General features: G+C 40.0%; 1 protein-coding gene across 3 annotated transcripts in view; it reads right to left on the bottom strand.

The window, feature by feature from the left end:
* The window catches only part of LUZP2 (leucine zipper protein 2), a 374,406-nt gene that overhangs the window by 226,881 nt on the left and 132,362 nt on the right, over window positions 1-15,163 (bottom strand). The window lies entirely within an intron of this gene.

Below are 15,163 nucleotides of genomic sequence, written 5' to 3'. Positions count from 1 at the left end.
CATTAAATACACAGTGCAATGATCCCTTATCCTGACTTTTTCAATGGCTTCTGTTGCGTGATATCACGCTGCAGCAAATGATGAGAGTCAAGATAAAGATGGCTACTTCCGTATGTTGGTGCAAACAACTGGGAGTGTGCACATTAAAGCAAGCGGCGCTGTGAACCTTATATCGGTCACCTTGACGTGGCAGGTGGGCACACGCGATTTCATCAAAATGTGCACTAAGGACCTCACTATTGCAGGTAGATTCAGCAGCAATACATATTTATTTAGTTATAGTGTTTAGGTGGCATTACTGTTCGCAGAGTGCTGTCCCCATTTTTAGATATTATATTGTTTGCCGTCTTAGGCTTCCTTGCACCTGTAAACAAGTTTTGTTTCATTTTGTTGGAATGTGCTGATCAAATTTTGTGTCTTTTATGTATTGCATATATGTGGGGATAGTGACTGCCTCCATTGTTGACCTTGCACTCCTCCCATTCTGCCCTGGGTGATTTTAATTCGTTTAATGCTGGTTCCTACTATCCCCAGGTATATGTAAGCTTAGTCCCAGTTCTGGGGGTATGAGCAGCGTAGGGACCCACCTTATCTCCTTGTTGTGGCAAGTGGGCTCACACAATTTGATCAAAATGTGCGTTAAAGAGGCTCTGTCACCAGATTTTGCAACCCCTATCTCCTATTGCAGCAGATAGGCGCTGCAATGGAGATAAGAGTAACGTTTTTGGTTTTTTTAAACGAGCATTTTTGGCCAAGTTATGGCCATTTTTATATTAATGTAAATGAGGCTTTCTAAAGTACAACTGGGTGTGTTTACAGTAAAAGTACAACTGGGCGTGTATTATGTGCGTACATCGGGGCGTGTTTACTTCTTTTACTAGCTGGGCGTTCTGACGAGAAGTATCATCCACTTCTCTTCAGAACGCCCAGCTTCTGCCAGTGCAGACACAGCGTGTTCTCGAGAGATCACGCTGTGACGTCACTCACTTCCTGTCCCAGGTCCTGCATCGTGTCGGATGAGCGAGGACACATCGGCACCAGAGGCTACAGATGATTCTGCAGCAGCATCGGCGTTTGCAGGTAAGTAGCTACATCGACTTACCTGCAAACGCCGATGCTGCTGCAGAATCATCTGTAGCCTCTGGTGCCGACACGATGCAGGACCTGGGGCAGGAAGTGAGTGACGACACAGCGTGATCTCTCGAGAACACACTGTGTCTGCACTGCCAGAAGCTGGGCGTTAACGAACAGAAGTGGATGATGCTGATTCGTCAGCATCATACACTCCCATTCCCAACGCCCAGCTAATAAAAGAATTAAAAACGCCCCGATGTACGCACATAATACACGCCCAGTTGGACTTTTACTTTAAACACGCCCAGTTGGACTTTAGAAAGCCTCATTTGCATAAATACAAAAATGGTCATAACTTGGCCAAAAATGCTCGTTTTTTAAAAATAAAAACGTTACTCTTATCTACATTGCAGCGCCGATCTGCTGCAATAGCAGATAGGGGTTGCAAAATCTGGTGACAGAGCCTCTTTAATAACCTCCCTATTGTAGGTAGATTCAGCAGCAATGCATATTTATTTATAGTGTTATGGTGGCATTAGTGTTCACAGAGTGAATATATATGTATATGTATATGTATGTGTATATATATATATATATATCATGTACATATATGTCATGTACATATATGTCAAGTTTATAATTGGATTAAATCTAGCTCAAAGACTGTATGCACATAAGTGTTGGGGTCAATGATTCCTATCCTGAATGCCTCTGGTTATAAGTGGTATACCCCGAAAGTTTAACACGGCGATTGCTATTATTTAACTTGTTTATTGATGGTATAGCAGATAGGATTAATAGAACGGTTTCTATTTTTTTGCAGATTACTCCAAGCTATGTAGTATAGTACAGTCTATTAAAGATGTTCATAAATTACAAGTGGACTTGGACACACTGAATGTCTGGGATTCCACTTGGCAAAGGAAATTCAATGCGGTAAAGTTATGCATGTCCTATTTGCCCTAGGGGGAATAAAATTGGGAGAGTCAGTTGAAGATCTGGGTGTATTGGGTGGTCTTGGAGATCATGGTCTATATAACAGAATGCAATGTCAATAAGCAACATCTAAAGCCAACAGGATGCTGTTGTATATTAAAAAGAGATATGTATATAATATACATAATATATGCTTTACAAAGCATTAGTGAGGCCTCATCTAGAATATGCAGTTCAGTTCTGGGCTCCAGTTCATAGAAAGGATGCCCTGGAGTTGCAAAAAATTGAAAAGAAGACCCTCAAACTTATAAGGGGCATTGAGAATCTAAGTTATGAGGAAATATTGTAAGAATTACATTTATTGTGTCTTGCAAGAGACATCTAAGGGTGGACATGATTAACTTGTATAAGTTTATTAATAGCCCGTACCAAAATTATGGTAAAAATCTGTTACATGTAAAATCCACTCAAAAGACAAGAGGGTGCTCCCTCCGTCTGGAGAAAAAAAAGGTTCCATCTCCAGAGGCAACAAGACTTATTTAATGTATTAGATGTAAATCTGTGGAATAGTCTGCAGCACCTCTGGAGCTGGTTACAGCGGTAACAGTAGAGGACTATTCTCCTTACTTGGGAAAGAGAGACCATTTTGACACCCTCAGGCTCCAGAACTGCAACTGCAACTGCCATGCAACTGGAAACTCTGTACCCCATATACCCCCTCATCTCTAGTTTCTGCACCCCCTATACACGCTCATCTCTAGTTTCTGCACCCCATATACACGCTCATCTCTAGTTTCTGCACCCCTTATACACGCTCATCTCTAGTTTATGCACCCCCTATACACCCCCTATACACGTTTATGCACCCCCTATACACGCTCATCTCTAGTTTCTGCACCCCCTATACACGCTCATCTCTAGTTTCTGCACCCCCTATACACGCTCATCTCTAGTTTCTGCACCCCCTATACACGCTCATCTCTAGTTTCTGCACCCCCTATACACGCTCATCTCTAGTTTCTGCACCCCCTATACACGCTCATCTCTAGTTTCTGCACCCCCTATACACGCTCATCTCTAGTTTCTGCACCCCCTATACACGCTCATCTCTAGTTTCTGCACCCCCTATACATGCTCATCTCTAGTTTCTGCACCCCCTATACACACTCATATCTAATTTCTGCACCCCCTATACACACTCATCTCTAGTTTCTGCACCCCCTATACACGCTCATCTCTAGTTTCTGCACCCCCTATACACGCTCATCTCTAGTTTCTGCACCCCCTATACATGCTCATCTCTAGTTTCTGCACCCCCTATACATGCTCATCTCTAGTTTCTGCACCCCCTATACATGCTCATCTCTAGTTTCTGCACCCCCTATACACACTCATATCTAATTTCTGCACCCCCTATACACACTCATCTCTAGTTTCTGCACCCCCTATACACGCTCATCTCTAGTTTCTGCACCCCCTATACACGCTCATCTCTAGCTTCTGCACCCCCTATACACTCTCATCTCTAGTTTCTGCACCCCCTATACACGCTCATCTCTAGTTTCTGCACCCCCTATACACGCTCATCTCTAGTTTCTGCACCCCCTATACATGCTCATCTCTAGTTTCTGCACCCCCTATACATGCTCATCTCTAGTTTCTGCACCCCCTATACATGCTCATCTCTAGTTTCTGCACCCCCTATACACACTCATATCTAATTTCTGCACCCCCTATACACACTCATCTCTAGTTTCTGCACCCCCTATACACGCTCATCTCTAGTTTCTGCACCCCCTATACACGCGCATCTCTAGCTTCTGCACCCCCTATACACTCTCATCTCTAGTTTCTGCACCCCCTATACACGCTCATCTCTAGTTTCTGCACCCCCTATACACGCTCATCTCTAGTTTCTGCACCCCCTATACATGCTCATCTCTAGTTTCTGCACCCCCTATACATGCTCATCTCTAGTTTCTGCACCCCCTATACATGCTCATCTCTAGTTTCTGCACCCCCTATACACACTCATATCTAATTTCTGCACCCCCTATACACGCTCATCTCTAGTTTCTGCACCCCCTATACACGCTCATCTCCAGTTTCTGCACCCCTTATACACGCTCATCTCTAGCTTCTGCACCCCCTATACACTCTCATCTCTAGTTTCTGCACCCCCTATACACGCTCATCTCTAGTTTCTGCACCCCCTATACACGCTCATCTCCAGTTTCTGCACCCCTTATACACGCTCATCTCTAGTTTCTGCACCCCCTATACACGCTCATCTCTAGTTTCATTTACGTTACCTTACTTTGCATCTCCAGCCTGATATAACTAGTCCAATAGAGAAAAGATATTTATGCAGTTGGTGCAGTATATTAAATTACAAATGCAACCCCTATTGTGCTCACAAACTGTGGTTGATCATTGTAATGTGTACAAGAAACAATATATCACGTTATTTGCTATATTCTCTACATTAAAGTACTGGAACATTTCCAAACATGTCTTTATTTCCAGAGTTTTGCTACTTCTGTCCTAGCTCCTTTCTTTTGAGATTCAGATACCTGTGGTTCTATTCATTGTTCTGGGGTAAGCACATATAAAAGAACAGAACTGGTAAAGCAGTTTGAGTATAATAGGTAAGGATCAAGCACAAGTTGCCTTTTCTGCAGCGTCTTACTAAAGTGTTCCTTAGATGATATCCCTGGGGTAAACGTACTTGTTGTTGATCCTCAGGGGGAATTGTGAAGAAGTTTGAATGTCTAGGTCTTTTTTTACGCCACATGTGCTATTGTTTCTTAAACCACGAATAATCAGTAATTAAACAGAAAGTTCCTGTACCAGAAAAAAAATTGGAACGTTGTAACAATTCACAATAAGTAATAGAAAATAAAGAAAAAATAAGCGCAAAGCCATTTGGAATAGTTTTTCTTTCTGCTTTTCATAAGAAAAGAGGTAATTCTGTCAACTCAATCATGGGGTCAGATTATTAATCTTTGAAGCTAGGGTGATAATATGGTTGGTTTAGACCAATAGAAATATGTTCCATGAGTATAAAATGAAACAAATTTGCGTTAAAAAAAATATTTTTGTTGCCCTCAGTTTGATTTAATATGGGAAAATTAATCTAGCGAAATTAAATTAGCTTTCTATATAATATATAAATGTTTGAATATTTCATAAATATGTGATGGTTTGCCATTATTTCAATTTAGAGGTCTTCTTAGAGAAGAGTGATCCTATAGAAACAAAATTATAATAGGGTGTAATGGACACCTGACCAATAGGAGTATATAGGGATAGGGCTATGTAAGGTAGAACAGCAGCATGATCCCCTGGCTGGTGTTTACCCCTTGCATTTCCCGCAGTGAGTAGAATACTTTCTTAAAACCTGGGCTAGGGCCAACCCGAGCTTGGCCCCCATCCCCATAGTTCTATAATAGCTGCATGGACTACCTTGGGCCTCCTGCATGGGGCTCCCCATTTGTTGGCAGTTCAAAATACTATTGAGCACTAGTGGCAGGAAGGTGGTTAAAACCATATCACTGGCAGTTAATACTACTGCCAAAAATTATACCAATCTGTCATATTTTTAATAGGCTTTTCCCCTTTTCCTCAACCTACAGAAGGTTTTTGCACACAGAATTCATTATGTTATAAAGTTTTTAGTACAGATCATTTGATTATGTACAAATTTAATGCCCTGTACTATGTATTGCAACTTCAAAAAAACATATAAGCAATATGAACGATGGTCATTATGGTGGTACATAAAGATATTTAAAGGCTATGTACACCTTTGACTGATTGACTGTATCAGTGTGTTTGGTGCAACTTTCTAATAATATTTTATTAAAAATTATTTTTAACTTTGAGATATATCTGCTTTGTATCCCATATACCGAGCAGCTGTATCTAGCACTGAAACCTGTATCCGGCAGGTCAGCACCACTGACAGGTTCGGTGACAGCGGGTCCTGCATGATCAAGCTGTTACTGATCACATCTAAGTTCAGAACTTAGATGCGATCGATAAAAGGTGTATCCTGTGTGTTAGAGACACGCAGGACCTGCTGACACTGAATCCGTCAGTCCCGCTGACCTGACGGATTCAGGTCTCAGCGCAGCACACTACTGCTCTGTATACAAAATGCAAAGCAGCTGTATCTCAAAAACTAAAAGGAATTTTGTAATAAAAAGTAATTAGAAAGTTGCACCAAACACCCTGATCAACATTTCTATTCTTTTTTTTATTGATTTTTTTTTAATTAAGGCAGTGATGGATCCTTTCTGAGATGTACCAATTCTGTCTATAACTGGCTTAAAGATAATCATATTTATACATTCAATCTTCTACATAATACTTTTGTATTAACCTAAGTTACACATTTACGTAAATGCTCTAGTCTATCTAACAAATAAAAAATATAGTCAATGATACATAATAATACATTTTGTACACTGTAAAGGCATAGATTCAGTCAAGTATGTGTATATGTTAGAAGGATGGGGATTGTGAATTTCTTTACAGTGATAGACTGCCAGGAAGCTCCACAGATACCAAGGCAGCGCCTTAATAATACTATACCTTTATTCACCCATGCAACGTTTCAGCTCAGAAGAGCCTTCCTCAAGCAGACGCTACATGGGCGAATAACGGTTTATTATTATTGAAGTGCTGCCTTTGTATCTGCGGAATTGTATTGTAAGGGACCCTTAGATGAAGTCCTGTGAGGTGTGTGCACCAACAAACAAGACCTTTTTTCCAGTGCTGCTTTTCTCCTTCCGTGTAGACTGCTATAAAGAACGGAGAGAGGAAGAGAACAATCTAGCTAACTAGATGATTAAAATTATACCCTTATCAGAACTTATACGGCTGAAGTGTTGGTCAGGAGATTAAAAAAAGAGAAAAATATACAAGAGAAAGACACCTGGTTACTGCACATTAGTATTGAATGAAAAGCAAAGGTAAATTTTAATGGAAAGCTGTGAACACAAGCTGTCATTATACACTGACGGAAATCCCAATAGCCTGGGTCTGTAGAGGACTAACAGAACACATGATATCATGAGCAATACCTATATTCTTCTGACAGCTTCTATGTGGCAACTACAGGGAATTTAGCATTTACTGCCTCTCTGTAGCAAATGTAGTATATATAAAAAATATTTATAGTTTACATATAGACATAATCTTTATAAAAAGTTGATACTATTCATTACTTATCTGGTACTTATCCTGAGTTGAAGCCTGTATTATAGTCCAGAGCTGTATTACCAATTCTGCTAGTCGTCAGTGGAAACAGTATATGAATTTGTTGTCAGACACATCTCTAACAGGTTTGCTGAGGTCATTTAATGTAGTGGGATGAAGGTCATATAATGCAGGTTTTTTTTTTCAGAATACTATACAGAGGCAGGTGTAAAGAAAACAGTTCCCAGAATACAAATCATCAGTGGAGGTTCTGTGCAGAAATTGAGCCATCAAAAAAGGCAGCTGCAGAATTGTGATTGCAGCTCTGGGTTATAATACAGGCTCAGAATTCGTCTAGAAGTAATGTCATTTATTTGCAAAGTTACTCAATCTTTTATATAGAACAATTATGTATGTAAACTGGTGTTTGAAGGTGGACAAACTCTTTACGTGGTCTAGTAGTAGCGAGAATGATAAGGAACTATGAAATTTTTTCAAAAATGCTTAAAACTTTTTGAAACAGATTGTTAATGGCTGGAATAATTTTTTTTAACATTACCACAACATTCGCTGGCATGAAGCCTAATTATTGGCTATATCAGCCCGAATTGTTGACTTGAGCTTTAAGGGGGTTTTACACAGGACGATTATCGGGCAGACGAGCGTTAATATAACGCTCGTTGCCGCTAATTGCCCTGTGTAAACAGAACAGCGATCAGCAGATGAACGAGTAAACACTGGATCATCTGCTGGTCGTATCGTTTCAAAAAAGTGAAATATTATCGTTGTCGGCAGCACATCTCCCTGTGTAAACAGGGAGACGCGCTACCGACATGATAATAATGTATGGGGATGAGCGATCGGAGTAACAGCCGCTCGTCCCCATCCATAGCTTAGTGTGACAGGAGCCAACGAGCACCAATCAACGATGTCTCGTTGATCGGCGCTCGTTGCACCAGCCGAGTGTAAAAGGCCCTTTAGTTATTGGTCTCAAAGCCATTTTATCAGCCAAGGTTTACTACTTGTAATCACTGTTTTTTTCTTTGTTCTTCTGTATCTCGCCTCTTTTATAGACCTGATAAATAGCCTTCATACAACTCTCTTTATACCCCATATATAACACTATTACTCCTGACATATTTCTAAACAAGGAATTAAACTTTCCTCACCTTGTTTTTGGCTGTATTTGCCGATCTCTCACCTTCCATGACCTAAGTTACTATCCTATTCCTACTGCATTAAAAGAGAAAAAGTCTCAAGGAGTAATGTAATTCCTTAAGCCTGTAGCTCTCCGAAAATAATCAAATAAAAAAATCCACTGCGTCATTTTTCCAGCTGTACGGTCCTGAATTGAAGTGTTTTTGAATGCGCCCTTTTTCTTTTACATATTTCGATAGGATTTAGTGCTCATAAAAGAAGTCAGATCAATAGTGCTGGAAAGTCAAATCCATTTATCTGGAGTGTAGGTAAAGAATAGAAAGCTGCAATGTTCGTCTCTTCATCTCCTTATACTTTTCTGATCAAGTTTCCTTAATCCTGCTGGGAAATAGTAACACAACTGTTTTTTTTACGTATTTATCCATGTCTGTTTACTGGTTTTGTCAACTCAGTTAATCCTAGAGAGCTGCCTGCAGGATTGTACAAGAATAAGAAACATTTCAGTCCTACAACTAAAGAATACAAGTCTAATATACATTAAAGCTGTGTTTTTTTAATGTAAATGGCTGAATTCTCAACTACTAAAGTGCCACTTGGTCTAAATTAGAATGGAACTGGGGTGTAGAACATGCCATGAGAATAATGCAATAAATAAGCTATTCACCGATAAGTTAAAAATTGAGTTTTCTACCCTATTTATATCATTAGAAAATCTTTCCTAGGGCCTAGAGCTTACTATTTCCTATGCGCCAGAACACTCTCTTCATTTCTCCCTTGCAGATTATTCCCTCCATAGGCCTGCAATGTGCTTGACCTCTCAAGCCCCAAATTTGCTGAGGCCCCATGCACACGACCGTAATTTTTATCCGCAATTACGGATCCATAATTGCGGATTCAAATACTGCTCCATTCATATCTATGACCCACATACCTTAGAAAGGATACTCAAAAAATAGGACATGTCCTATTCTTTGAATTTACGGACTGTGCTCCTATACTTTATAATGGAAGCACAGCCCGCAAATGCGGGTGACTGTCGATGGCCGGCCGTGGCCTCCCATGCCTGTAATCACGGACCGTGATTATGGCTACGGCCGTGTGCAGGGGGCCTGAACCACTTTTTTCCCCAGAGGCGTAACTGGAAGATCTTGGCCCCCAATGCACAATCTGTAACATGCCCTCCAACTATCGTGCTTGTCTCCTCATAAGCTGTGCTTATGGGTAGGCTGAGGTTTCTGGACCCCCATGCGACCGCAACCAAGCGCATTTCTATAATTATGCACCTGACTTTTCCTCTACTTTTAGTCACGACAGTTCTTTTCTAACTCTTTTGTATGCAAATCCGCAGGTTCTTGACTTGTAGTATGTGTTACACACCATGTCTCTAGGGGGTATTCTGTCATCATGCTGTGCAGCACAGGATTGGATCTTGGCGATACTTTGATATTAGCACATATGGATGTCATAGAGGAAGAACCCCTATTCGAGAACCCTCTATGTGGCAGAATCTAGAGCAACTCCTGCTCAGGCAGACCCGGTGCTTCCAAGCATTAGATACAGTAGGCGGCGATTCATTTCAATGGCCGGCAAGTAATGCTACATTTCCCTACTGTGATTGCTGTTCCGGCTACGGTTTAAAAAGGGTTTGTCTTCATGAGGCACCACCTTTAAAAACATTGTGAAACATTTTGTTAGACCAAATTTCCCCCAGAGCTTCTGTTGGTCAACCCACCCGTCAGCAGCTCGTCTCTCTAACACAACTATTGTAAATAAAACCCACTATATTCTAAGATTGGCACTGTTTCTAGGTTAAATTTGTTCATGATCAAAGACATTAAAGAGGCTCAGTCACCAGATTTTGCAACCCCTATCTGCTATTGCAGCAGATCAGCGCTGCAATGTAGATTACAGTAACGTTTTTATTTTTAAAAAACAAGAATTTTTGGCCAAGTTATGACCATTTTTGTATTTATGCAAATGAGGCTTGCAAAAGTCCAAGTGGGCGTGTTTAAAGTAAAAGTCCAACTGGGCATGTATTATCTGCGTACATCGGGGCGTTTTTACTACTTTTACTAGCTGGGCGTTCTGACGAGAAGTATCATCCACTTCTCTTCAGAACGCCCAGCTTCTGGCAGTGCAGACACACAGCGTGTTCTCGAGAGATCACGCTGTGACGTCACTCACTTCCTGCCCCAGGTCCTGCATCGTGTCGGCCACATCGGCACCAGAGGCTACAGTTGATTCTGCAGCAACTTCAGCGTTTGCAGGTAAGTCGATGTAGCTACTTACCTGCAAACGCCGATGCTGCTGCAGAATCAACTGTAGCCTCTGGTGCCGATGTGTCCTCGCTCGTCCGACACGATGCAGGACCTGTGAGTGACGACACAGCGTGATCTCTAGAGAACATGCTGTGTGTCTGCACTGCCAGAAGCTGGGCGTTGTGAAGAGAAGTGGATGATACTTCTCGTCAGAACGCCCAGCTAGTAAAAGTAGTAAAAACGCCCCGATGTACGCACATAATACACGCCCACTTGGACTTTTACTTTAAACACGCCCACTTGGACTTTTGCAAGCCTCATTTGCATAAATACAAAAATGGTCATAACTTGGCCAAAAATGCTAGTTTTTTTAAAATAAAAACGTTACTGTAATCTACATTGCAGCACCGATCTGCTGCAATAGCAGATAGGGTTTGCAAAATCTGGTGACAGAGCCTCTTTAAAGACATTAAAAGACATTAAAGTCATTAAAGCAGTTGTCCAGGATTAGACTTAGAGAGTGTTCTTTTTTTTTTTTTAGGGTATTTTATAGAGTATTTCTCTTTCTGGTCCCTTTTAGAGAGCTGGAGATTAGAAAGCATACTTGGCTTACTTTCATCTCAAATGTTGAACTGTCTATATCCACTAAAATACGAAATCCCACTACCGGCTTATCTGTTCTCAGAGCGGAAAACTTTTGTTTGTTATGTATCAATAAAACTCCCTTTTCATCCAGATGGATTGACTGCACTTTTATTTCATGACTGCAAAATAATTTTGCTTCAACATTGTCACACATAAAATAACAATCCAATTCACACATCTAACAGATCTCATGCAGTAAATGAAATTTGTAGTGTAATTTTCCCTTTCGGTGGAATAGCATCTGTGGCCCGGTTCCTAGGAGCAGGTGTTTTTGCTTTGAATTTCATTAGAAAAAAGAATCCATGTCACTTGTTTCGCACTCAGCGAAACACGAGTGAGCTGCCTAATTGAATAGAAAAAGAAAAAATTTCTACAGCAGAGGCATGTTATCAGCCTCCCGAACAGATTGTATCCTCTGAATCCCTAATCTCATAAAATCCCATAAAACAGAAGCATTGACCAAAAAGACCGCAGCCCAGTCTTTTATCCTAATTGACCGCCATTCAAAGGTTTAGTCCGTTTTTGAACTGGTGGTGACAATAACTGCTGCTAATGAGGATTCATTGGTGTCTCTTCATTTGTGGCATGCTATTTGCATGCAGCCAGGATGCAATTATAGAAGGTTAAATTAGCAAAAGGCAGCAGAATGACATTCATATAGCTGGCAAATCCGGGATGTACAGTATGAGCCAGCAGCTTTCTCGACTTCAGGATATAGCAACAAATGCAAATTGAGGTTTTTGTTCATATTTTTATTAGAAGTCATTATATTGATATCATAGTGCCATTCCATTTTAGAAACAAATATTGAAGATTATGTTATTTGTTTCATTTTTCTGAATTTAATTTGCAAATATTAATCCAGTATTTGTGTTGATATAATGGCACTGTTGACCACCCCTGCAGATGATACTCGGCACAGTGGACCCGGTGATCTGAGTATCTGGCCACAGATTGCTTGCTCCCGCTTGCAAAAATTGTTTACAGACCGTTGTACATTCTAGTACAACTCAAAAAGGTGAGCACAACCTGTCTCTTCACCTTTTCTATTATCCTTTGATAATACACTATTGCACCTCTTGTCTCTTATCTCCATTCTAAGTCCCCCCGGATATCCTGGAGGTCTATCCTCCATCTAGGTCCACACCTACCTATACGGTACCAACAGGGGATTTTTGTATTTATATTTACATTAAGACAATGGAAAAATCAAGTCATCATTTATTTTATTTCATCATAAAATATGCACCGAACTATACAGCATGCAATATAGTCCACAATACAGTTCTATATTGTGCCTTATATAAGTAGACAACATGCACACCCTCATGCACATGAAGCCTACCAATGAGTGATAAGTGACACATTATAATGTATACTCCTTTTTTATAATTATATTTTAAATTATCTTCATTTATAGGAGACTGCTAGTTAGGAAGAATGAGAAGGAAAATCCTAAGCTAATGAGTCATTAGTTAAAAAGACAATTCTGGCAGAGTAAATTAAGTTATAAACTTCATATAAAATGTAAAAATGTTTTAAGATTGCTTCTGAAAGAGGAAATTACATTTTTATAGCTTAAATTATGTTAAGCTGAGCCCTTAACTTACATTTTTTTTAGGAAATTCGCTATTATATTTATTGCTCCACACAGGTAATGCCATAATAATGTACACCTTGCATGTTAATGCATTTTACAAAATCCCTTTAAACCCAAGAGATATTAGTTTCTGCACCTAAATTGTTACAGAATTATCAGTGTCACTGCAAAGTGCCCAACTCCATGATACAACGCAGACTCTACTCTCCATGATCCATACTCTAGAGAGAAATATTTGAGCAGATGGAGTGACTGATGGAGTCCATTTGTGAACTAAATGACTAAATTCTATTATTGCGGGAGGTAACATGATCAAATAGAGCATGTCAGACAACAATTGCAGACAGCTACAACCATTTGAACATCGGTTACTTGATTTTCTAAGCACATTGTCAAGACTCTTTTTTTTTTATAAAGCTAGGTTTATCTTTAATCTACTTTAAGGTTAGTGGGACATTGTGGAAAAGTATGTGATATGTACAGATGTAGCAGTCCTTATCTTGGTTCTGATAACTTGCTGCAGAATGATAACTTAACACTTAACTCATAGAGAACCATTGAAAAATTCAAATTAAAGTTTTTAGCAGCTGTTTATTTAAAATATTAAAAGTTAAAGATCGCTTCATCTGTATTAAAGGGTAACTAAACTTTCAAAACACTTCTGACATGTCATAATGAAATGTCAGAAGTTTTGATTGTTGGGAGTCTGAGCACTGAGCCTCCCACAGATTGCTAAAAGCGGCAGAAACGCTTGGGTGAGCGCTGAGCCGCTTAGTTTCTGATCTGCTTTTTATCGGAAAGTTGAGCAATTAGTTTTCCGGCCTAATAGAAAGGCTACTGAGCCCGTACACCAACTGCTCGCTTTCCAAGAAAAGTCGATCAGCAACGAAGCGGCACAGCGCTAATCTGAGCTCTTCTGCCGCTTCGTTTTAGCGATCGTGGGGGTCTCAGTGCTCAGAGCCCCCACCGATCAAAACTACTGACATGTCACTATGACATGTCAGAAGTTTTTTTTTAAAGTTTAGTTAGCCTTTAAGCTGTGACTCAAGGAAGAGATGGAGGCTGCTATATACAGTATAAGCTCTTAGCAAAGGAAAGTCACAGTTTCAATAAAGTTTGTAAAATTACCCAATAGTTACATAGTTTGAATTTGAGGCATATTTACTCCTGTGTTATTTAACCACTTCCCATCGCAGTCATTTCTCAGATTTTCATTTTTGCTTTTTCCTCCCCACCTTCCAGAAGCCATCATTTTTTTTTATTTTTCGATATAGCCATATGAGGGCTTGATGAGTTGTAATTTTTCATGGCACCATTTATTGTTCTATATAATGTACTGGGAAACTGGAAAAAATGTGGAGTGGAATGGGAAAAAACAGTGATTCCTCCATTGTTTTTAAGGTTTTCTTTTAACAGCGTTCACTATGTGGTAAAAACCACGTTATCTTTACTCTGCGAGTCAATGTGATTTAAGAAAAAACTAATTGTTAAAAATATAATTTGTATTGCGTTGCTATATTCTGAGAGACATAACTTTTTATTTTTCCATCAATTGAGTGGTATGAGGACTTATTTTCGCAGGGCGAGCTGTAATTTTTATTTTTATTTTTTGTGGGAGATGAGGTGAACAAAAAACAGAGCTTCTGGCATTTTAATTTTTTTTTACGGCTCTCACTGTGCTGGTAAAATAATGGTATATTGTAATAGTTCAGAATTTTATGGATGCAGCGGTACGAATGCTGCTATTTTTTTTACATTTGTTTTGGGGGAGAAGGGGTGTTTTTTGAACATTTATTATTTTTATTTTTTATATATTAAATTTTTTTTTTTTTAACTGTATTTGTCGATATACTGCAATACTAATGTATTTCAGTATATTGTGATTTGACAGGCTCCTAGTAAGCCCTGCCTCTGACAGAGCTTAATAGGAGCACAAAGATGGCAGACCTGGGGGCCTTCATTAGGCCCCAGGCTGCCATGACAACCATTGCACACCGCGATCATGTCGCAGGTGGGGTGATGTGATGACAGAGGGGGTTGCCACGGCATCAAAGGGGTTAAATGAGTGGGATACTCATTGCACTGAAGTGTCGGCTGTTTTATTCAGCTGACACGCTGTGCCCCACTGTGCCCTATTGTGCCGACATAGTGTGCCCCACTCCGACAGCTCATCGCCGATGGTTGTTATGGCAGCCCAGGGGCCTAATGAAGGCCACCAGAGCTTCCTTTCTTCATCTCCTGAAAAAAACAAAAACCTCCTTGGTTAAATTAAAGGCACACAGAGGTATAA

Source organism: Rhinoderma darwinii, chromosome 9 (assembly GCF_050947455.1).
Source record: "Rhinoderma darwinii isolate aRhiDar2 chromosome 9, aRhiDar2.hap1, whole genome shotgun sequence".
Classification (NCBI taxonomy): Eukaryota; Metazoa; Chordata; class Amphibia; order Anura; family Rhinodermatidae; genus Rhinoderma; species Rhinoderma darwinii.
Note: the sequence above shows the minus strand (reverse complement) of the source record. Positions and strands in the feature narration are given on the sequence as shown.